Genomic DNA, 24,813 nt, shown 5'->3' with positions numbered 1-24,813 from the left:
ATACACATGTGCGCACATGTACACACACATATACATGCATGTCAAATTCGGGGTTTATTGTACAAAAAAGTTCAAGTAAAATATTAGTGATTAGGAAAAATAATAATTTGCCTTTTTACAAAATAATACATAATCCAGTCACCATGGTTGTTACATTTTACCTGTCTCTCCACATGTGACCATTTAATTTATTTTTAGTTCATTCACTCATTCATTAGTTTGGTGCTAATACTAGAGCTTGAACTCAGGGCCTGGCTCTGTCTCAGAATTTGTTATTTATTTTGTTTTAGTTTTCTCAAGGCTAGCATTTTACTGCTTATAATACAACTCCATTTCAAGCTTCTGTGGTTACTTTCAATTCATAATCTAATGGACTTTTTTTTCTTGGTCTGGTTTCAAAGCACAATCATCAGATTTCGTCTTTCTGATTAGGTAGGATTAAAGACCTGAGCCACCCGTGTGGCTCCTACTTTTTCCTATACTTATGTAATGCACATACTTATATAGTAATTTAAAACTGAAAGGACAGAAGCAAGATGTACAGTGATGATATTGTCCTGTCAGAAATTCAAGTTAGTAATGTAAATTTCTTCTTAAGACCATACACAAAAAATATTTAAGAAGAAATCTGATGGGGTGTGTGTATGTGTGTGTGTGTGTGTGTGTGTGTGTGTGTGTGTGTGTGTGTGTGTGTGTGTGTGTGTGCTGTTGCAATATGTTCCACATATAAGCACTGTTCAGGGGTGTCCAGCCATTCACAATTATTGGATGAATATCTGCCTTGAGATACCAACTCATGGACAAGGTCTAGGTGTCCATTCTAGGCTTCCCGATGAAGAGGGGTATACTCATCCTCATCCCTAGTATTCATATGAGTGGCCTCTTTGGAAAGTAGTGTCTGCACTGTAGTAAGCTGCAAGGCAAGCACTCTACACTGAGCCACCTTCCCAGCCCAAGGATTAAGATTCTTGTCTGTAATTTGGTCAAAGCTATGTCTCTTTATGAAGGCGACTAAAAATGTATTTACTAATTTCAAGTAAATACATAAATTCTATTTCCATCTCTTTTAAAAAATAAAAAATTGTTTGCTCTGTAATTGATTAGAAGCATGGATTTTGTGGCTAGCTAGGTCATTGCACATCTGTGTCTCTTTTCCTCTCTCTCTTTCATGATTGCTCCATAATTATCCTAATTTATTTTGCTTTTATATTTTTGATTGCATCATTTCACTTTCTGCTCTGCCATTTCCCAAAACAGCACCACATAAACAGAAAAATCCAGAAGTGGTGCTGTGGTTCAAGTGGTACAGCGCTTGCCTTGATTTGAAGAGCTCAAGGACAGTGCCCAGGCCCAGAGGTCAGGCCCCACAAATAATTTTAAAAAAAAAAGAATCTAAATACTTGATAATTCTACTAACAGATCTGACTGAAATCAGTTGAATCACACTTTTCCTGTACAATGAAGGAACAGGTCCAGGCTAGGAAAGCAGCTAGAGAAGGCAGGCAGAATGTATCTGTGACAAAACTTTGTGGAAAATGGAATCGAGGATTACTTACTGGTGATTCACTTGCGCTTGAAGCATGATTCTGAACTATTGCTTGCTGATTCTGAACTATTGCTTTGATCATTATATTCTCCAAGAAGAAAAAGTGAAATTTAATTGGCAGCAAAGGACTACTAATACATTTTGACTTCTCATTAAGCATCTTCAATCATCAAAATCACCTGCAGACAATAGATAGGCCTATTTTTATATGAAAACAAGTGTCTTTAAAAAACAAGAATTTAGGTAGTCATACAAAGGACTTCTATTTTACTACTGCATTATACATTTTTTATAATGTTGAATACCAACATTAGAAAGCTACTAGAAAGCTCTTAAAGACCATATGTTGAATAGTGAGTTCTCTTACACTATAACATGGTATTTCCCAAATCATTTACATAGAAGGCATTGTTTCCTATTTTCTCATTCCTAGAATAAGCTGCACATGAAGACACCACTGGTCCTCATTTTCACTCTGTGCCTTTGAATACTGAGGAAAATCTTTCCTCTGCTCTCTATCAATTCACTACTCTCCAGTTAGAATAATTTAGAATAGTAAAAATGGAAAAAGAGAAAATAAATCATGGTGAAAATACATATGCAAAAAATTCACCAGTTTTTTCTGACTAGTTCAACCAATGTGAACTATTGGGGAAATACATGGACATCTCATTCCCACATATCAAAGTCTCTGGTTAGGCAATTCTGATGAATACAAGGAACAAGATGAAATAGTGAGGAATGGTATGAATTGCAAGAAAAAAATGGAGTAGGATCCAAACAAATTTCTTCTTTGGGATGCCAAAATTTATCGGCTTACTATGGTGCGGAGACTACTTTCCAAAAAGGCCACCCAGATGAATACTAGGGATGAGGATGAGTATACCCCTCTTCATCGGTAAGCCTAGAGTGGACACTTAGACATTGTCCATGAGTTGGTAGCTCAAGGCAGATATTCATGCAATAACTCTGAATGGCTGGACACCCCTGCACAGTGCTTATATGTGGAATAATACCAGAGTGGCTTCTTTATTATTTCATCATGATGCAGATACCAATCCCCAAACTAAAGGGCTCTTGACCCCCTTGCATCTTGCTGCTGGGAATAGAAATAGCAAAGATACTCTGTATCTCCTTCTGTTGAACCATTATATCAAACAAGGTCTGGAGAACAACTTGGAAGAAACTGCATTTGATATTGCCAAAAGGATAAGTATGTATCACTACCTCTTTGAAGTTGTCAAAGGCTGTACAAATTGTTCTCCTAAGTCGTTATGGTTTGGTTAATTTCTTAAATTTCAAAAATGCCAGTCCATCTTTTGTGTCCCTACAAATTGTTTTTTCACAATACAAAGCATCAGCAATATCTTACTATAAAAATTCATGTATTCCATGGTATTCTTCCAAGTGAATTGCATGACTTTGATATCAAAATGTATTCAAGAGTTGTTTGTATACATCTATAATGATTCCTGCAGAGTTTGTGATTTTTTTAATCAGAAATAATTTTAACTTATCTGTTGGAATGAATAGTATGGAAACTAAAGATGTTCCGAGTGCATTTCTGAAAAAAGTATATCTATGTTTGTATAATGTCCATAATCTATTTCATTCATCCTAGATATAATACTTTGAATTCTACATTGTTATATCATGTATAGATTCATTAATAAATGTGACCTTTCAGATTGCATTCCATATAGAAGGAATTTAAGATTCCTTTTTTTACTAGGTTCTTATATTATTTTATTTCTTTGGGATAAAATGGCAATGTTATCTAATTTCAAGTTTTGTAAAGGTTACCTTTCTAAGGTGAAAATTTAATACACTGATGTCAAACTAACCTTTAGTTCTATGAATTACATGTATGTTACACTTGTATTTTTGTAATCTACTTTTTAATAACTTTTTTTCATTTCTTGCATCAGAAGAATGAAAAATATGGAATACTTCACAAATTTTCATATCATCCTTGTGCAAGTGCCATGTTAATCTCTGTATTGTTGTAATTTGGGTAGACCTGCTGCTGAAGCATGTAGTATACTCTAAATTTAAGTACTTAATGATATAATCTTTATAAAGGCATGTATCCATAGTTGCCTTTTTGTAACAAGGAACCCTTATTGTTCCTAAAAATGCTATTGATCTCATTTCTCTAAAAATCTGTGTATACTGGAAAAAACTTATATAGTTTGTTCGATTTCTCACATTTACAATTTTTTTGTCAATGACTATTTTGTCATTTTCATTCTAAATTTGATCATACTTTGAAACCTTTACAGATAAGTCCAAAGGTGGTGGCTTTTCAAGTACTTATTTATCAACTGAGTTAACTTTGTGGAGCTAATGGACTCAAAGTAAGCCTTGCTGAAGAGCTACTTCTAACTTTCTGCAGCTTAAAATTTCCCAAATGAGGTCTTGCTGGGACAAATATCTACCTAAACCTTTACCCTTCTTCCATGTAGGAACAGACCAACCAGAATATCTTACCCTGACAGCATAGATTGTCTTACTGGAACAAAGCTAATCTTAGTTACAAGGGATCATAGAGAGATGAACAGTTCAGACAGAATTGTTCAGAATGGAAGGTATTTTATCAAAACATAATTGTTAATTATACTTATCATTTCAAAAGTAGCTAAAGCCAAGAAAGTGAAAAAAATTGTTTATATGCATGATTACCTATTGTCCTGGCCTGTCTATCATCCAACCAAGCAGGAACTTACACTTCTGACATTCTTTCACCAAATATTTCCATAGCTCCTGGAGAAGTCCACATGTTTCTCCTCGATATTAGGCCTTAATTTGATAATGTTTTAATCACAGTGTTTCCTCTTGCCTCTAGCCATAAATCTACAAATGGTAAAGCTTTAAGTCTAACTCTACCAAAAACTGAGGTAGAGGTAATGGAATAATACTTTAAAACAGAGTTGCCTTTGATTCCCTAAACACAACACAACAATGCAAAACAATTTTTATATTATATATACTTATATATTTATATGTGCTGCTAAATTTCATAAAGTGAATCTTACTAGAATTGATAATTTGACAAATATATTGACATTTATTCCCATAAATAAATTGGAATATAAATAATTAGGTTTAGAATATATATTAGAATATAAAAAGTATTAATGCAATATCTTCGGTATAAACTTGTGATACCTTCTAAGTGTTCATGGTCTTCTGAATTCACATGGTAAAATAACAGTATTTTTTTCTGCTAATATATAAGGGATTTTATTCTGATGCTCTGTTTATTGTTTTAACTCGCTGGTCGCAAAGTGTTTTTCTCCATATTTCTGAAGCATTCTTACTGATTATACCCAAATTTTGCTGATATGATGTCTAAAAGCTATTATTTTTCTGCAGGACCCACGGGTCAGAGGATACCAGGTCCCAGTTATCTGCGTCATCAGATAACAAGGGCATGACTTCTCACATAGGCCCATGCAACATATCAACAGAAAATAATTGAAGACTCATCTCAATTTCTCATTTCCTATAATATTTCAGGGCCCCAATTCTTTACAAGAATTAGCAGTAATCAATTGTGAAATGCAATGCAAGTTAAAATGAAAGATGAGATCACAAAATTTGAATGAAAGTACTGTAATTCAAACTTTCAATTTACAGATGACCAGCCCATATGAGTGAACAAAATCACAAATGAACAAGGTTATTTTTAATACCCCTCTCCTAATGATTAATGAAAGACTTCAGTGCAGCCAAAAATATAATTTCTGGAATCATAGATCCATAATTGGTCTACCAAGACTAGGAAAACTTGATTTAGAGGTCAAATATAATTTAGAAAAACATTAATTGAGAAGACCCTTTGTGCTTCAAAACACTGGTACTTCAGTAAAACTTGGTTCTGTAGTTTAAAAATGTTGTCATTCTCAAACCAATGATAACCTACATTTAATCTCCTGAAAGTATATTCCTTTTCAAATAAACTTTTTCAAATCATATTCACCAAAATAACACTTGACAAGTAGATGATAGTGACATTAAAAGGTTTTCAAGTGCAGCGAGCAAGTTACAATAGAGTTGATTTATGTACTCAGCACTAATACCAAACAAGTTCAACCATTCATTAAAGTGTAGAAATAGTACCCCCCACCATTTGTGCTCTTCAGTAGGTGCCTTTCAGAAATGTGTTAAATAGATCAGCCTCCCATATTCCAAATCCAAATATTAGCTAATAAAGTAAATTTCATCACATAAGAAGGTACATTCTAAAAAGTCACTAATAGTTGCCTTATCATGTGTTGCCTTATTGTATATTTTCCCTATCTGTCTAACATAGTAATAAATATGACTTTAAGTCTTGAGTATGGGTACTGATGAGAGATGTGACAAACATAAAATCTGTCTTCTATTTCTATCACATTCCTCTAAGTAGTAAATTTTAGTTTTCTTCTCATTCCAAAACTTATAGGTAGTAGAAAAAATTATCCTTTGTAAAATAAAATAATCACATACCATTGTACAAAGCCATTTATAAAAACTGGTAGTTAGGAATAAATTCTAAGCCATTTTTAAACTTTCCTGTTGACTAAAGATTAATCTTCCAAATGAACCAGAATAAAATCATGTCTAAGTTCTTCACATCTCCAGTCTTGCAAATTGTTATTGCAGATGAATGAATTATGGAAATATAAGCTGACATCAGTTTCCTATATATTCTCCATCCTGGCTGAGACTCAGAAGTTGCACAGCACAGGAAAACAGGTGCAATGACTGGCTTCTCACATCAGGGTGAATTTTTGGCAGTGCTGGGCTTTGAACTCGGGGCCTAGGAGGCCCAACTGCCCAATCGGTCCACGTGATCACACCAGACTTTGAGCCAGTAAGGAGATGGGCTCTTCCCAGGAACTGAGATCGAGCCACAGGGAGGCCAAAATAGTGCTCAATGCATCATTTAAATATGGGATGTATATTCACATCCATGTGTGGACTGCATCGTGCATTGAGTGTACTTATTGTGTTTATTTTGTATGCTACTCATGGATGTATTGTGTATTTTCTTATGTATATGATGACAGGTATAACTGGGCTGACATGGATAACAACTTATTCCCATGACCACAGGGTGGCCCATGCATTCTCCATCCTTGCTGAGACCCAAGACTTGCACAGGAAAGGAAAACAGATGCAACCATTGGCTTCTGACGTGAAGATGAATCTTTTGGCAGGACTGGGATCTGAACTCGGGGCCTAGCAGGCCCAATTGGTGAATGGGTCCAGATGCGCACACCAGCCTGTGAGCGACAAAGGAGCTCATCGTTCCCAGAACCTGAATTTGAACCCCCTTGGGGGGAGAGTGGGGAGCGTAATAGTCATCCATTCATAAGTTGAAGGTAGAAAGCAAATAAGTACATATTTGTATAGAGTAGGATTGATGGTGACCTGTGATTTGTCTTTGTTCGTTTTTTATTGTAAAAATATTGTACAAGAGTAAGGTAATGAGTAAATTTCATATTGAACATTGTTACCTCCTCCTTTGTTTTCCCCCTACCATACCTTCCTTCCCATATCCACAACTACCTCCCCCTGCTTAGGTCAGTGAGTTAGTTTTTCGTTTTTGTTTGGCACAAGGTTTGAACTCAAGTAGTAGCAAGTCTTCCCTGACATTGCTACAGATTTACCAAGACCCTGAGTTCAAATACCAGGCTAGGAAAGAAAACTAGCAGAAATTCCAAACTAGGGAGCTTTATTTTTTTAATTTAGTTAAATATTTCTTTTTTCTTTTTCTTTTTCTTTTTGGCCAACCATGGGGCTTGAACTCAGGTCATGGAAACTCTGCCTCAGCTTGGATCTCCCTAGGCTCGGGTGCAGCCTCCGGAACCATAGCTGATCCTAAGATCCTAGGCCCAGGGGGCATTCTGGAAGAAAAAAAAAACTGGAAAGCAGAAAAAGTGGCAACCATCAGGGGGCTGGGGTTTTATTATTTTTTTTTTGCACAATGACCATCCTGGGTTTGAATGACATGGCTGCAAAGTAGATATGACCTGCCATTGCTGATGGCTTGTGGGCTATCAGTGAAGCCATAGGACAACCTGTGAACATAGGCCCTGGGTTCAAATCCCAGTCCTGACACCAATGGCAGGATATCACAAGAGACTCATTCCTATGCATGGGAATATCCATTGAATGAGTAGTTCATGCATCCGTCTAGTCTAAAATTGGATGCAATAGTCCTAGAATGTTGATTGAGCTTAACGTATAGTTTATTAAGCATGAAAAGAATATTATTCCTTCAATGGTGGTATAATAAATACCTAAGAGTTGGTAGGAACGTAGTAGGTGTCATTCAATCATAGATAGACGGCGCTGGCACTCTTTAACAATATATATTACTTTGTATACCACCGTATGCCTATCCATGTATCGCTGTTTTGGCCAAACCTGGGGGTCGATCTCAGTGCCTGGGAACCACTTGACAGCTTCATTGGCTAGAGGCTGCCATGCTCAAACTCACCCATTCATGAATTGGGCCTGCTAGGCCCTGAGTTCAGATCTTAGCATTGCCAGGCATGATGGAGAACACATCTAAAATCTAGATTCTATGTGATAGGATGTAAACAATGTAATAAATGGTATATGTGTCATAAGAGCCAATACAATAAATGGGAAATAAATTAATAAAACAAGAAATAAAATGAATAAACGCACCAAACACAATATGGACTGAACATCGGAACGGAAGTATAAATCCTATTGTTAAAATGTATATAAGGAATAACTTTTCCAGGACTGAGGCTTGAATTCAGTCCCCCTAAGAGGAGGGAATGGCGGGAGATCCTGAGATACTTGTTTCTGGACCTAGGAAGAGTCATGGCATGCGATCAATCTCATCCTTGAATGAGTAGTTTGTGCATGATGCGAGTAGGAAATGATATGCAAGACTCATGTTGTATAGATTATTTGTAAAGAAGAGTTAATGAAGCATGACAATAATCATCACAGACATGAAATTAATGCATCAGAAAAGATTCAAATATAGGTACTCACAGATTGGCAGGTCATATCTACTTTGCAGCCATGTCATTCAAACCCAGGATGGTCACTGTGCAAAAAAAAATAATAAAACCCCAGCCCCCTGATGGTTGCCACTTTTTCTGCTTTCCAGTTTTTTTTTTTCTTCCAGAATGCCCCCTGGGCCTAGGATCTTAGGATCAGCTATGGTTCCGGAGGCTGCACCCGAGCCTAGGGAGATCCAAGCTGAGGCAGAGTTTCCATGACCTGAGTTCAAGCCCCATGGTTGGCCAAAAAGAAAAAGAAAAAAGAAATATTTAACTAAATTAAAAAAATAAAGCTCCCTAGTTTGGAATTTCTGCTAGTTTTCTTTCCTAGCCTGGTATTTGAACTCAGGGTCTTGGTAAATCTGTAGCAATGTCAGGGAAGACTTGCTACTACTTGAGTTCAAACCTTGTGCCAAACAAAAACGAAAAACTAACTCACTGACCTAAGCAGGGGGAGGTAGTTGTGGATATGGGAAGGAAGGTATGGTAGGGGGAAAACAAAGGAGGAGGTAACAATGCTCAATATGAAATTTACTCATTACCTTACTCTTGTACAATATTTTTACAATAAAAAACGAACAAAGACAAACAATGTAGTTCTCAGAGAAGCACTTTGGAGGTAAGAGAAGGATTTCTGACTGAATAGCTGTACAAAATTCTACACTTCTTAAAATATTCAGTATGGAACTGAATAAACATAACTGGTTCCATTAAAAATTATGTCAGTGTGTTGGAACTGGGGCCAGTATTTCTGCCATTGCTAGGATTTGAGCTCACCATCCAGGTAACTATTTTGCATCATGGGTGAAGGCGAAGCTTACTGTCCATGAGGAAAGAAATTCAGGCTAGAGTTCCCAGGGCCTGAATGAAGGCCCTGCAATGGAAAAAAATCTCTATACATGTGTATTATATGATATGTATACTTACATATGTATGTTAATTTCATATTATGATGAAGGTGGATCAGTGGTAGAGCGTTTGCCTTGCATGCCTGAGGCCCTGGGTTCGATCCCTTAGCACCTCATAAGCAAAAAGAAAAAATCCAGAAGTGGCGCTGTGGCTCAAGTGGTAGAGTGCTAGCCTTGAGCTGAAGAGTTGAGGGACAGCACCCAGGCCCAGAGTTAAAGCCACACAACCGGACCCCCCCCCAGAAAAAGAATGATTTTGTATTTTATTTTTCTTTGATTCATTAATTTATTGATTACTGTATTTGTACTCAATAATTTAGGACATTGACTCATTTTCATTAATATTTTATTAAGTGTTGAAACATAATACATAATTAAATGGAAGCATTTGTCACAGTCTTCACATGATTAAAGTCTCTCACAAGCATGAGCTTTGTCTTATTTATCTTTGGAACCTTCCTATCAGGTTTTCTTTAGATGATTTATACTCAGAAGCCTTTTCTTGAGGATAGGCAAGTGAGGGATAAAATTGTGAGGGTGTGGCTAGAAATGTGGCTTAGTGGTAAATTGCTTGCTCAGCATGCATGAATACCAGGGTTTGAATCCTCAGTGCCACATACTCAGAAAAAGCCAGAAGCTGTGGAGTAGCTCAAGTGGCTAGCCTTGAGAAAAAGAAGCTCAGAGAGAGTACCCAGGCCCTAAAATCAAGCCCCAGGACTGTCAAAAACAATAAGCCAGATGCCAGTGGCTCATAAATGGATCAGTAGCTTCTCCTGAGGCTGAGAGCTGAAGACCACAGTCCAAAGGAAAGCCTGTTAGATTCTTATCTCCAGTGAACCACCAAAAGAACCCATCTAGCATTTTGGATTAAGTGGTAGAGTGTTCACCTTGAGCTGAAGGGCTCAGGGTCAGTGCCCAGACTAGAGTTCGAGACTCACAACTGGAAAAAAAGTGAGGGTTAATTAAAATACTTTTCCTATTTGCTAATTACAAGAACATTCTTTGGAAGATGAACACTTATGTACCCCAGAATTGGAGTCAGAGCTCAAGGTTCAAGTGTAGCACATACATATGCCTATCCTCTCAGACTGTAGCATTGTAATATTGTGTCCTATAGGGTTCTTAAAAGTCCAAGGTTAAAAGGCTTATGATGCTCCACAAGCCCTTTGTGATAAGCAGTTGAATTGTATTGTCAATGTCATTATAGTTCTGAACCTAGCAGAGCACAAGTAGCTCATGCCCATCACCCTAGGTCAGGAAATTGAGGTCTCAGGATCACAGGGTGAAGCCAGCCAAGGGAGGAAATCTATGACAAAATGACTTCCACTTCTGAAAGGTCAGATGTTCAAGAGCTTCCTGTGTTTCCCTTGGAGATGAGAATTTACTTGCACATTAAATGTTCTTAGAGTTCTCGAGCTATAGAAGAAGGAAAGAAACATTATTGACCTGTCCTGGATTCAAATGAAGTTCTCAGGATCCAAGCCCTAGCTCTGATAGCAGGAAGAACTCCAGTGTAACTCTGTAATTGAAGGACAGAAAACAGTTTCAAAAGCCAGGCTAGGTGCAGAGACCAGGCCTACAGGATTAGGAGGCAGAATGTACACACTCAACAGGGAAGTGAGCTGCAAAACCACTTCATTTATTCCAGGCACAAGCAGCAATGGGGAAAACCTGCAACATTTGATAAAGTTACACCAGGGTCAGGCTTTACTCAGCCTCTTCAAACAATGACTAATTAACCTTCCTCCCTCATGTGAAGGGAGCCTCAGGCTACCGTTAGGTTACCAATAGAGAGCCAGTTTAGTGGGGGAGAGGGGAGGAATAGAGTAAAATAAACCCTGCTCGCTGGTCTTAGGGAGTGGGTTTTTGACTCTCCATCTATCAGATTTGAAGACCCTTCTGTCTCTGCCAGTCCATTCTCCTTCCTTCATTCTCCACATAATTAATGCAAATCCCCAGACTAACTAGAGGCAGGACTGTTTCTATTTTGTCTCCAAGCACATGAGTTAGAACCTAGCTCTGCCCTCTTGACTCTGGGGCCCTTGGTTGCCTGAGAAGTGGGAAAGAGACAGTCTTCCTGCTCTGGGGTTATGTGAAGGCACACTGCAAAAGGCCTCCTGACTGGGAAGTGTTCCCTTCTTTTCTCCTGACGTCCAAACATTAATCTATCATCTTCCTTCCTTCCTTCCTTCCTTCCTTCCTTCCTTCCTTCCTTCCTGCCTTCCTTCCTGCCTTCTTCCTTCCTTCCTTCCTTCCTTCCTTCCTTCCTTCCTTCCTTCCTTCCTTCCTTCCTTCCTTCCTTCCTTCCTTCCTTCCTTCCTTCCTTCCTTCCTTCTTTCCTTCTTTCTTTCTTTCTTTCTTTCTTTCTTTCTTTCTTTCTTTCTTTCTTTCTTTCTTTCTTTCTTTCTTTCTTTCTTTCTCTCTTCCTATCTATCTACCTACCTACCTAGGTATCTCTTTGCCAGGTCTTGGGTTGAACTTAAGGCCTGGGCACTGTTTGTAGCACTCTACTACTTGAGCCACAACACCAATTCTGGCCTTTTCTGTGTATGTGCTTCTGAGGAATCGTACCCAGGGCTTCTTGCATGCTAGGCAAGCACTCTCTCACTAATCCACATTCCCAGACCCCTCATATTTTTCTTAATGGTAGTTTTTACGTAAGTATGCTACCATTTTATGTCCCCAAGTTTAATTTTCTGAAGACTGGTTACTTCTAAAAAATCCTATTTTCTGTTCCCCTGCCTGATTTGTGACTGTTCTTGCATTGTCCTCATAATAAAATGCTAATAAATACTGTTGAGATCTTCAGTGTGCATCATATAAGGACACAGGCCTGGAACCCTGGAAGAGAAAGCAATGGTCCTGATATGAAGAGGATGATGCAGTAGGCGCAAGGATTATATCTGAAAAATAAATAAATAAATAAAAGAAGCATCATTGCATACAGTGTGTTTGAACTCAGGGAGGTAATATACACACATAAATAAGTAGGGCACTGATACATAAACGTGGCCTTCTCTTTTTGAAAAATTTTTTGAGGCTATCCCATGGCTTAAACTCAGGGTCTGATGTGTTCCTCAGCTGTTTTTCCCAAGGCTGCGGCTTTACCACTGCCACAGCTCCACTACCAGCCATCTGGTGGTGAATCGGACATAAGTGCCTCCCAGGCTTTCCTGCCTGGTCTAGCCTGTTTCTCCTGCTCAGCTTTCTCTCTCAAAGCTCGATCCCTACCTTCTGGGCTACTGCTCCACTTCTGGTTTTCTGGTGGTTTATTGGACATAAGAGTCTCACAGACTTCCTGCTAAGGCTGACTTTGAAGGGTGATCTCCCAAAAAGGTTTCAAGCGGCTTTTCTCAGGGACTCACCAAGGAGCCCCTCCACACAAACCTGTAGTCTAACTCTCAAGAGGAACTAGAGAAAAGTGATGCATGAAGATGCTTCTAGGGTATTCTAGATACTTAAGGTTGGAGACACACAACACTCCTAATTATTAGATCATTTTGTAGGCAAAAGAAGCAATGCAGACAGTATAAGGATCTCTCTAGCTTTTGGTCCGCCCATCTTGAGACAGTAAATTGTTGTAGCTCAATGCTAACTGGCAGAGCTGGCATGTCCTATGGACATTTGCTCCCAAATCCTGTGACACTCATTTCTCACTTTTGGTTTCAAACCTATGAACAGATGGTAAGAGGAGGAGAGAAAATCTTTATTAGAGAAAGCAGCTATAAAGGACATTGGGTAGTTAACTTATAAATTCATAACACTGGTATGACCCTGTTAAGAAGTCAGGTTTCCAGATTAAAAAATGAAGAAGAAAAGAAAGAAGGTGCCAGTGGCTTTTCATTGTAATCTCAGCTCCTTAGTAGGCTGAGATGTAGAGAATCTGAGTTTGAATCCAGCCAGCGTAGGAATGTCTATGACACTGTTATTTCTAAGAGATCACAGAAAAACCCAGAAGTGGGATTTTGATTCAAGGTTAATGCACTACCCTTGAGCAAAAGGATCTCAGGAACAATGGTTAGGCTCATAGTTTAACACCAGGACCTGCCCCCTCAAAAAGAACCTGTACTTCCATATCTTTGTGTATGTATGTATTATTCCTATAGGTGAAGCTCCAGAGTAGGTATGATGAATGGCACCAATCTAGAAAATTTGTATCCAATAAAATGATTTCATAACAGAGACTGATTTCATGACAGTGCATGTTCTGCGACTCCCCTCACTGTTTCCAGTATAGCCTGAGGGTTTCTCTGCATCCCAGGCCTGCGGGAAGAAGTCTCTCTCATTGTCTGGACAGGCAGACAAAAGGCCTAAGTTCTGTACAGCAGTGTAACAAACAACTCCATCTGTGTCAGATAGTGAGAATGAGTGTGGGTGGGCTCTGAAGTTCAGGAAAAAAGGTCTATTTTTAGCCCAATCTATTTCTTTCCCCAGTGCTCTGGTTTGACAGGAAGCCATTTGTGCCACCTCCCGTGGCAGGCCAAGTCCTGTGTACTTATCCTGCCATAGTGAGACTATATTCCCGTGTTCAGATACAGTGCTCATATAATTCAGCAGTCCTTCTGGCAGACAACTAGGGCACTGAAACTCATGAAAAGTTTCCTTGAGGATGACGATGGGCCTATGATGCCTCTCCTAGGTTTCTGGAAGCTTGGGAAATCCAAGCACATACCTGATATCACAAAGCTTCCTGTCATCTAGGGCTCATAAAGCTCTTCAGGTTTTGAAACATTTGACCTCTCCTAGTTGGGCCCTGGCTGGCTAGGTTTTGGGGTTGAAAGCAGGGCTGGGGTGCTGACCATGAGCTCAGTGTAGAAGCCCAGTGCTTTACCATTTTGTCTAACAGCATCACTTCTAGTCTGTGAGTGTGTGTGTGTGTGTGTGTGTGTGTGTGTGTGTGTGTGTGTGAGCCCGTGTGTGCACATTCATATACACCATTCCTGGAATTTGAACTCAGGTCCTGAGCACTGTACCTATTTTCTCTTCTATAAGGATACCCCTGTCCCACTTGAGCCACAGAGCCACTTCAGGCTTCTTTTTAGTGATATGGTCCTGAGAAATCAAACCCAGGGTTTCATATATGCAAAACACTCTACACATTCTCAGCCCTCTACTTCAGGTTTGTTAGTTTGTTTCTATCTTTTCTTTATTGTTGTAGGAGTTGAAATCTGGACCTGGGTACTGTCCTTGAGCTCTTCTGCTCAAGTCTTGTGCTCTACCACTTGAGCCAAACAACACTTCAGCTTTTTGGGGGGTCCATAGGAGCTAAGTGTCTCAAGGTCTTTCCTGCCCAGGCTAGCTTTGAACCATGATCCTCAGATCTCATCCTCCTGGGTAGCTAGGATGACAGACATGAACAACAAGCACCCAGATTCCACTTCAGGTTTCTTAGTGGTGAATTGGAAATAATAGGCTCATGGAGATAATTGAAGATAATAGGCTTTTTTGTCTGGGATAGTTTGGAACCCAGATCCTCAGATCTCAGCTTCCTGAGAAGGCAGGATGACAGACCTCAGCTATAGACCCCTAGGCTGTAGCCTCTGCTACAAGGGGATCCTTGTCTCCACGTGGTGGAGTGCTAGTTATAAGCCCAAGAGGTAAGGGCCAGCACCTAGACCCTGAGTTCAAGGTTCATGAATGAGAAAAAACAAAACAAAACAATTGTCTGCAGGAGACAACTTACTAGTCCTCAGTAATACATCTTTGTCCCTGCCATGGGGACATAAATGAGCCTCCATATTCTTGTCTGAATAATCATCCCAGTTGTGGAGATGTTACAAGGACCCGAAGAAAGAATGCACCCTGTGAAGGACACAGCACATTGCACTCTTTGCATGACTCAGCACACAGCATCCTTTGAAAGACTCAGCACACAGCACCCAATGCAGGATGCAGCAAACTGCACCCTGTGATGGACTCAGCACCTAGCTCTATTCCACAAGCTTTCATTAGAATTAGGGTGCTTTTTATCAGTATCACCATTTTTTGAGGAACATTCCACAAACCACACAAGTTCACATCTAATGGTTTAGTGTGGTGTTTTTATTTTTTTGGGGGCGGGGAGGGTTAGCCATGGGGCTTGAACTCTAAACATGAGGATACTATTCTAATAACATTTGCTCAAGGCTAGAGCTCTACCACTTCAAGCCATATTTCAAAGATTCTAGCAGATTTCCTGCCATGTTTTAAAGCCCCTGAGCACCCAGGATGTGGGGATAAGCCAGGGTAACCAGGATGACGGGGATAACCCATGGATCTGGGTTGCAGCAGTTTACATCTGGCTAAGTCAGGTTAGGTGGCAGCTGTCAGCACCAGACTCCTAGATTGCCTTGTGATGAGGTCTTTGAAGTCCTGTCCTTCTTGCCCTTCTATAGTTGAAGATAGAACATCCTACTTTTTTGGCGGCAGTCCTGGGGCTTGAGTATGGGCTTTGACCCTGTTCCTAAGGGTTTGTGCTCAAGGCTAGCACACAATTGAATGAAACACAGCAGAACTTCTGGGTTTTCTATTTATGTGGTACTGAGGAATCAAACCCAGTGCTTCGTGCTTCCTAGGTGAGCATTCAACCATTGAGACACAGGAGTGAATGAGATATATATAGACAGAGATTGTTGTATATAAAAATTATATACACAAAAAGAGAAATGTCTGCATATTATTAAATTATATATAGTATTACTACCAATTATTAGGTTTTAAATTATGTCTCCATTTAATGATGTGTCCCAGTTAACAATTAATAAAGCATTAATTAAAATTACTCAATATCCTGTTATTGTTTATCACATATGTATGTACATACCTACATCTAATTATGTACTTTATAGAATGAGACAGATAGCTATATATTATTAAATTATGCATCATGTATTACTACTAATTATTAGATATTTATGTTTCCATGAAATTTTTATTCTGTTAATGCTTAATAAAATATTAAACTTAATCCACGTCCTATAATTTTTGTGTCTAATTTCATCCTAGAATGATTCCCTACTAATTCAATCTGTTTTTCATTTATTGTAATGAAAATTCTTCTACTTATGACATTTTTTACATTATTACATCCTATTACATAGCATATAGATTTGCATCTGAATTATACACCCTACCTGTCACCGAGCACTTTCAAAGAAAAAGAAAACATGTTTCACGCTCGGCTTCTCATTCCACAATTACATGTTTGCCAGTTCTGGGATCTAAACTCAGGGCCTAGAAGGATCAGTTCGTGAATGGTGACTGTCAGCACAGCAGCCTCTAGCCAATTCAGCTGCCAGGCAGTTTTTAGGCCCTGAGATTGAGCCCCGTATGTTGACCACATATTGCACTTAGTGTAGTTACTCATTTTTTGCTTTATTCATTTATTTACCACTTATTTATTGACTTATTACACATGAAATATTTATTACATTTATTACATAGGATATAGTTTTGCCTATGTATGAAACTTCACACCTGACACTCAGGACTTTCACAGAAAAGGAAAACGTATCACCATGGGCTTCTTACTCTATGATTCAAATTTGTTAGTGCTGGCATCTGAACTCACAGTCTACAAGGCCCAATTCATTAATGGGTAAGTGTCAGCATGCCAGCCTGGAGCATATTGAGCTGACTAGCATTTCCATCACCTGAGATTTAGGAGTTGACAAAATAAAAACACATTGACATGCTGATTGTAGTACACAATTAAATATAGATCATTATAGAGTGCCGGAAATGTCTACACATTATTCAGCTATATAGGCTACATTGCTGCCAATTCTTGGGTATTTATTATGCCTTCATGTAATTAATATTATTGTTTTCAGCCTTAATGAATTATTAATTAAATCAACCATTGTCCTGAAACTATAGCATACATGTAATTAATAGTATTCTTTGAATGTGTCAAAAGCATACATTAAAATCAATTGGCCTCCTAAAATCACTCTAATTGTATAGTAGTATTCAGAAATAACTAATTCAACCTTGCCATTCATAATCTTCCATCGGTATTCCTATGACTATGAAGGAGACTCTTTGGATCTCTTAGGGGTCAGGACCAGGTTTCAAACACAGGGCCTATGTTGCTGTGTTGGCCTATGGCTTCCCTGGTAGCCTGCCAGCTTTCAGCAATGCCAGGTTACCAACATTTTTCAACCATGTCATTCAGACCCAGGATGGTCACCTAGCAAAGAAAAAAATGTAAAATTGGCAGCCATCTGCAAATTGCTAGTGTTTTTTCTGTTTTGCATTAAATTTTTTTCCTGTCAGCCCAATGGCTGGTCCCAATGGACCCAGGAACCCAGGTTTGGCTGTGGGTCCAGTGGCTGCACCCCTGCCTAGAGTGATCAAACCTGGGGCAGAACTGCCACTATCTAAGTTCAAGCTCAGGGCTTGACAAAATAAAAATAAATACAGGAGTTCCGGGAAGATGGCAGAGGAGAAGCTGGAGGCTAAACAAGCTCTCGCATAGAAAGCAGTTTTAGTGCTCCAGTGAACAGTCCTAAGCCAGAGAATCACACCAAGTGTGCCATCCCAGTACAGAGAGTTAGGCCAAAGAGGGAAAATCCAGGCAAGGAAACAGATCTGCGCACTTGTCAGCAGCCACACGCGGCAGCCGTAGCCACCATACCTGCAACACAGAGAGTCCAGGACAACGACGCCAAATGCAGCAGGTGAGTGGATTCTATTCAACACCAGCAAGAACTGATAAGGAGCAGACATCTTCATCCTGCAGATTGCAGACCAGAGATGACCCAAGAACCAAGACTCTGGCATGAGTAGAAGCCTGACATCCTCGCTCCTTCTCAGAGAGCAGAGGAATAAGACCACCCCTCCCCACCCCAATACCAGAGATCTCCATCTTTGATACTGACAAAGGCCTGGCTGAGCAGCTAGCTCCAACTCAGGCTTTGAAAGAAAACAAGAGTCATTTAGCAGGTCACAGGAACCTATCCTGACATTCCAGGCTCAGCTACACTCAGCGAAAAGTCACCCAGCACAGCTGAGCAAGCTCCACCAGCCCCAGGAGTGGCTTTCTTCACTGGGTAAACAGAGTCAGAGGATGCCCCTCCCTATAGTAACCTTGACAATCAATTGACATTCAGTAAACATAAACCCTGAGAACGGCTCCAAGCTGGGCTCTGTCAGTGTCTCAGAAGCTAGCCCCTCAGGGAAAAGCTACTGTTTTCTAAAAGGCCTCCACCCCACCAGAAACTAGCCTCATCACAGCATCTCCAAACTAGAAGAAATAGCCATCTCCCTCTTTTGTGAAACTCAAAGCAGATCTCTTTCTTGTTGAACTAGCCTGGGAGGAGGATCACAAAATTCTGGGTAAAGCAGAGCATTTTTCTGCCTGCTCAAACAAACTGACTTAAGAAACCAACCAAGCCACAGGAAAATCAAACACCACAAGCAGACCAGAGACTCAACAAGAGACAGTTACAGACACAAGGGAGATACAGGATCTACCCATCCACCCCAAAAATATCAAAGAATTCTTTTCTTGTACATTTTATAATTTTTTTAAACTTTTTAAAATTTTTAATTTTTATCTTTAAAAATTTTTTATTAACTCTTTTTTTCTTCCTCTTATACTTTTCATTTTAAGGGTATATGTGTGTGTGTGATTTTTTTCTTTTTTTGCCTTTTATTCATTTTTTGTTTAGCTCTACAGACTTTTGATCCTTTTCTTTCTTTCTTTTTCTTTCTTTCTTTCCTTCTTCCTTTCTTTCCTTCTTTCTTTCTTTCTTTGTTTCTCATTCTTTTCACTTTTTCTTCTCTTTCGTTCTTCTTTGTGTGACTTAATTGCTGTTCTGCTCACCCTCAGATATACCGATAGTCGATTATTAGACCTTATCCCCCATTTTGTACAGACTTAATCCAGAAATTTATTACTCAGTTCAATACCTCTTAGACTTAAGTTCCTTAATAGCAGTATTACCTCTATATACCTATATAATATTTTAAGCATTTTTATTTTTAAGATTTTCACATCTCATTCTATCCCTCCCCTTCTCTTATCCTATCCCCATTCTTCTCTGAATATTACATTGTTAATTTGCATAATTTATAAGTGTTTCACTTTTAATTTTTAATTTTTGTTTCTATTTTTTCTTGCCCCTTTTTTTCTCTTTTTTCTCTCTCTCTACTATCATTCTATCCAACGTATTGCCCGCTTTGATATTAGGATTTAGTCAAGTTAACTCTCCCTCTACATTTCCACATCCCTCTATTCCTATTTTTACCCACATATCTCCCTTAACCTAATAATGTCTGCTTTGCCAAATACTTCTTTGCAGTTCGCAGCACACTAATACATAGTTGTTTGATGTTGAATAGATATATCTGTTGAACTAGATTGTATCTGCAGACTTTTTACTGTGCAACTGCAGACTTTGGTTGATGCTTGCCATAAGATAGTGTTCTAGCGCAAAACTGGTGTTACATTCAACCCAAATGGGCAGAACAAACCTGAAAAACACAAGAAAAATGGTAAGTCTGGGTATCTCAACTCCCACTCATGGTAATCAGGAGACAGAACAGGAAATGAATAATCCAGAGGAGAGTTTCCAAAAAGCTCTACAAACACTACTGGTAATCATGGTAAATGAAAAGATTGAAAACCTGTAAAGACTTTGTGTGAGCGTGATAGGGAGAGAGAGAGAGAAGACATACCAAAGGTCAATACAGGAATATCATGAGCCTGAGGAAGCTACTCAAAGATTGATACAGGAATTGTATGAGCAGCTTGAGAACACTCAAAGAGAAATAAAACAATGGTGTGAGCAGGCTATCAGTCAAAGAGATAGACATGAATTGTGGGAGCTGGCATAGAAGAGACAAAGAGAAAGTCATGAATGGTGTTAGGAGGCTGAGAACACTCAAAAAGAACTACAGGAATTGAGTGAACATAACGAAGCTAATCAAAGAGTGATACAGAAATTGAGAGAACGGGATGAGAATACACAAAGATCACTAAAGGCATCCATGGAATCCATAAATAGAGAGCTGAAAGAAGTCAGGAAGTCCACAAAGGGAATGCTAACTGGAACCCAACAGAAGGAATGATAGTCCAAGGAAACCATAACCAATCAATTAAGAGACGAGAATAAACTCTGAACACTAAATTAAGGAAGTAAAGAAGTTAATACAAGATCTAAAACAAACCTCCAACAAAGAATTGGAAGCCATCAAAGCCAACCAACTAGAAGGAAAAGAAATAAATAACAAAGTTGAAAGTCTTGATAGTAGATTGAATCTCGGGGAGTGAAGACAGCGTAGATATTATAGAGAAAGAAAATACAACCATTCAAGAAAAATCCAATAAATATGCTAGATCTATTCAACACATGGAAGACACCATCAGAAGGCCTAATCTGAGGATAATGGGTGTAGAGGAGCACCTAGAAATAGAAGTTAATGGTCTAGGAAATTTGGTTAACAGGATCCTAGCATAGAACTTCCCCAAAATGCAAAAAGATAGGCCTATTAAGATACAAGAAGCTTTTAGAAATACAAATAGACCTGGCCAAAACAGGACATCCCACTCTCACAGTATAATCCTTGCAGGATCAATTCAGACCAAGGAAAACATCTTTAAAGCTGTCAAGGAGAAAAGATCAATCACCTATAAAGGGAAACCAATTAGAATCACCTCAGATTTCTCAGCAGAGACAATTAAAGCAAGAAGATCTTGGAATGATGTATGCCATGCCCTAATGACAAACAAATATCAACCAAGAATAATATACCCAGCTAAACTCTCCTTCATAACCCAAGGTCAAAGAAAGTCCTTCCATAGCAAAGAAAAATTGAAATAATTTATCTCCACTAAACCAGCCCTACAAAAGATTCTTAAAGATGTCCTACACATAGAAAACCAACAAGACCACAATAAAGGCTAAGAAACTAAATCCAAACTGAGAATCCAAGAAGCATAGGAAGAACTCAGTTGCCTTAGCCCCCAAGAAGGTGGATAAAATGGCAGGAACTCCCTAATACCTCTCAGTCCTATATCTCAACATTACTGAACTTAACTCTCCAATTAAGCGACATAGACTGTCTAGTTCGATTAAAAAGCAAGATCCTTCCATCTGCTGCCTTCAGGATTCATGTCTTGCCCATAAAAACAAAAACATTTTCAATATGAAAGTCTGGAACAAAATCTACCAAGCAAACAGCCCCCATTATCAAGTGGGAGTTGCAATACTAATATCAGATAAAATAGACTTCAAATTAAAACTAGTGAGAAGAGATAAAGAAGGTTACTACACACTAATTAAGGGAAATCTCCTTCTGGAGGATATTACAATTCTAAATATCTTTTCGCCAAACAATGGAGCACCCAAATTTATCCAAGAAACACTATTTTCCCTCAAATCCCACATAGATCCAAGGACATTAATTGTAGGGGACGTTAACACACCACTTGCCCCACTAGATAGATCAACTCGGCAAAAACTCAAAAGGGAAACTGCGGACCTAAACAACTGCATAAATCAATTAGCTTTAACAGACACCTACCAAATATTTCAATCAGCAACATCAGAATACATGGTTTTCTCAGCAGCACATGGAACATTTTCCAAAATAGACGGCATTTTAGGCCACAAAGCAAACTTGTCCGTATTCAGATACATTGACTTTATACCTTGCATTCTCTCGGAACACAAGGGAACAAAATTAGAACTCAACACTAAAAACCACCAAAGAGGGTCCTGTAACAACGCAAAGAGCCGGATAAACACACTGCTGAATCACGATTGGTTCATGGAAGAGATTAGAGAGGAAATTCAAGTGTTCATGTTATTCAACAAAAATGAGCACACAAACTACCAGCTCCTCTGTGAAACAGCAAAGGCAGTACTCAGAGGCAAGTTTTTAGCTGTCAGTTCTTACATCAACAAATTGGAGAGATCTGAAACCAACAATTGAATGAAACATCTGAGCCTCCTTGTAAAAGGGCAGTAAAATAAACCCCAATCCAGTAGATGGAAACAAATAATTAAAATTAAATCAGAATTAAATGAATTAGAATTAAAAAAAAAACACAGAAAGTATCAACACAACAAAGAGTTGGTTCTTCGAAAAAAATCAACGAAATTGACAGACGCTTAGCAAATCTTATCAGAAAAAGAAGAGAACACATCCATAATATGTATTATAATGTAGGTCAGTTGGTAGGAAAGGAAGTGGAAAACAATACTACATCCAATGAAGCTGACATTCCTATTACATCACTAAGGAAGTAGTGTTAAGACCTGCAGGACTCATAGGGTTGTTGCATGTGACATTACTATGTAAAACACTATTAACCCTCATCTCAGACATCTATAACATTCTGCTTCCATTTTCAAGGTCAAAAGCCAAATATCTATGACTTTTTATTAATTGGGTATGTTTCCTAGGAAGGAAGAAGGAGGATTTGGTAGGTGATGATGGAAAAATATGTATATTAGCTCATGTACAAATTTTTTGCAGTTTTATTTATTTATTTTTCTTCTTTATATTATTTTTTTATTGTGAAAATACTTTACAGAAGGGTTACAATTACATGGGCAAGATAATGAGTACATTTCTTATCAAGCATTGTAGCCTCCTCCTTTGATTCCCCTTCCCATCCCTTCCCATCCTCCCTCCGCACCCCAACCCAATCCTTCCAGCTACCTCCCCCACCAAAGTTGTAAAGTTCATTTTTTGACATATAGACTTGTACATTGTTGCAATCGGTCCACTTGTATGCCTATTTAAAGGATTTTTTGCAGTTTTAAAAAGTGCTACTGATGAACTCACACTTACATCTAATTGACTTGCTGTCTGCACAAGATGCATATAAATGAAGATATTTATTCTGGTGGATAGTCACATATATTAACAAAATCAATTCTGGAAAAGAAAAGATACTAGGTAAGAAATTATAAAATATTGTCTATAAAATGGTTTATTTTCTTAGAGAACAAAAGGTAGTATTGAAATGATTAGTCCAGCTTTCTTTGAGATTTTATGCTGTCTCAGTATCAAAATGTTCTCTAATTCCTGTAACATCCAAGCATAAAAGACATGATTTGAAGATCTCAGTAGTTTTAGAAACAAAGGTACATAATACCTTCCTTCCTGCAGAGACATGTGAGCACAAGTATGATTGATTGTATTATAGTTCTCTTTATCTCAAGTGTTGCATATCTTGGTATATTACTCTATGTCTTGCATCAGCTTCTGTAGGTGAGATTTACCTCTGCCTGCAATGTCAAAATGGGTTATGTGACTTACTTCAGTTTACAAAAGTGAACCAGAATTGGAGAAAGACTATTTCTAGGTGAAGATTTCTATCTCATTGTCTGTGTCTAAAAGCTGACTTGTTTTCCCTTAGCGATAATAATAGCATATTTCAGAGGGAGTCTTCCTTCAATTTATATACTGGAAGAAGATAGCATGTGAAATTGAAGCAAAACTCAAATTCAGCCTCATACATATAACACAGGCAGAATTAAGCTAATATTAGAATGTGATATTAAGATGTTAGTTTCTTACCATCCTTGTATACCATTATGATAGTTGACTATAGCACACCAGAATTTAACAAATCCTAACCAAGAACTTAACAAATAGATAAAATTTCCTGTTGGAAATTATTACAATATTTTATAAATAAGCATTCTCTATGTGATCACTTGTAGGGTTATCTTTTCTATAGATGGGTTTAATCACTCTAGAGCACTGTATCTAATATCTATTATCATTATCCAGACCTTGTGATTGTGTGATTGTGATGAGGATGAATAAAATATCTAGATTTCTTCTACTCTTTTCCTCTTCTCCTATTTCTAGTGTGAATTCTCATCCTTTCTCCAAATTCTATTAATAAAGGAAGAATGACACATTGTGGATATCAACCAAAAGGCTTCAAATCAAGAATTTCATTCTTTCAGAAACAGATGAATTAAATCAGAGTGGCTCAAGGAAGAATAAAAACAGGATTTTTTTTTCCCTATCTGGCTTCCACCTTAGAGTATGAACATGACTCTAAATATCTAATAAACCATTTCCCTCGACTAATTTTTTAAAATATAGTTTTTTAAATAAATGATAATTTAAAAATAAGTAGTAATTTGTTGTTTGTTTTTGTGAGGCATGAAATAAGACTGCATTAACAATGTGTGAGTTGAGAGACTAAATTATATCAGAATCTAAACATAATGAAAAATAGACGATTTCAAGATAAATCGCTTGTAGATATATTTTTAATGTGATATACCCACAAAGTCATCTACTTTCTTCTTTTCCTCTCCATGCTGATTCAACTTCAATAAGCAGTTCATGTAATTCAAATGGCTGCCTT

General features: G+C 38.2%; 1 pseudogene; it reads right to left on the bottom strand.

Annotated features, from left to right (window-relative positions):
- Nucleotides 1-3,481: 3,481 nt before the first annotated feature.
- LOC122097735 lies at nucleotides 3,482-3,581 on the bottom strand (annotated as a pseudogene).
- Nucleotides 3,582-24,813: the final 21,232 nt, after the last annotated feature.

This window comes from Dipodomys spectabilis, unplaced genomic scaffold (assembly GCF_019054845.1).
Source record: "Dipodomys spectabilis isolate Male_0828 unplaced genomic scaffold, ASM1905484v1 ptg000429l, whole genome shotgun sequence".
Classification (NCBI taxonomy): Eukaryota; Metazoa; Chordata; class Mammalia; order Rodentia; family Heteromyidae; genus Dipodomys; species Dipodomys spectabilis.
Note: the sequence above shows the minus strand (reverse complement) of the source record. Positions and strands in the feature narration are given on the sequence as shown.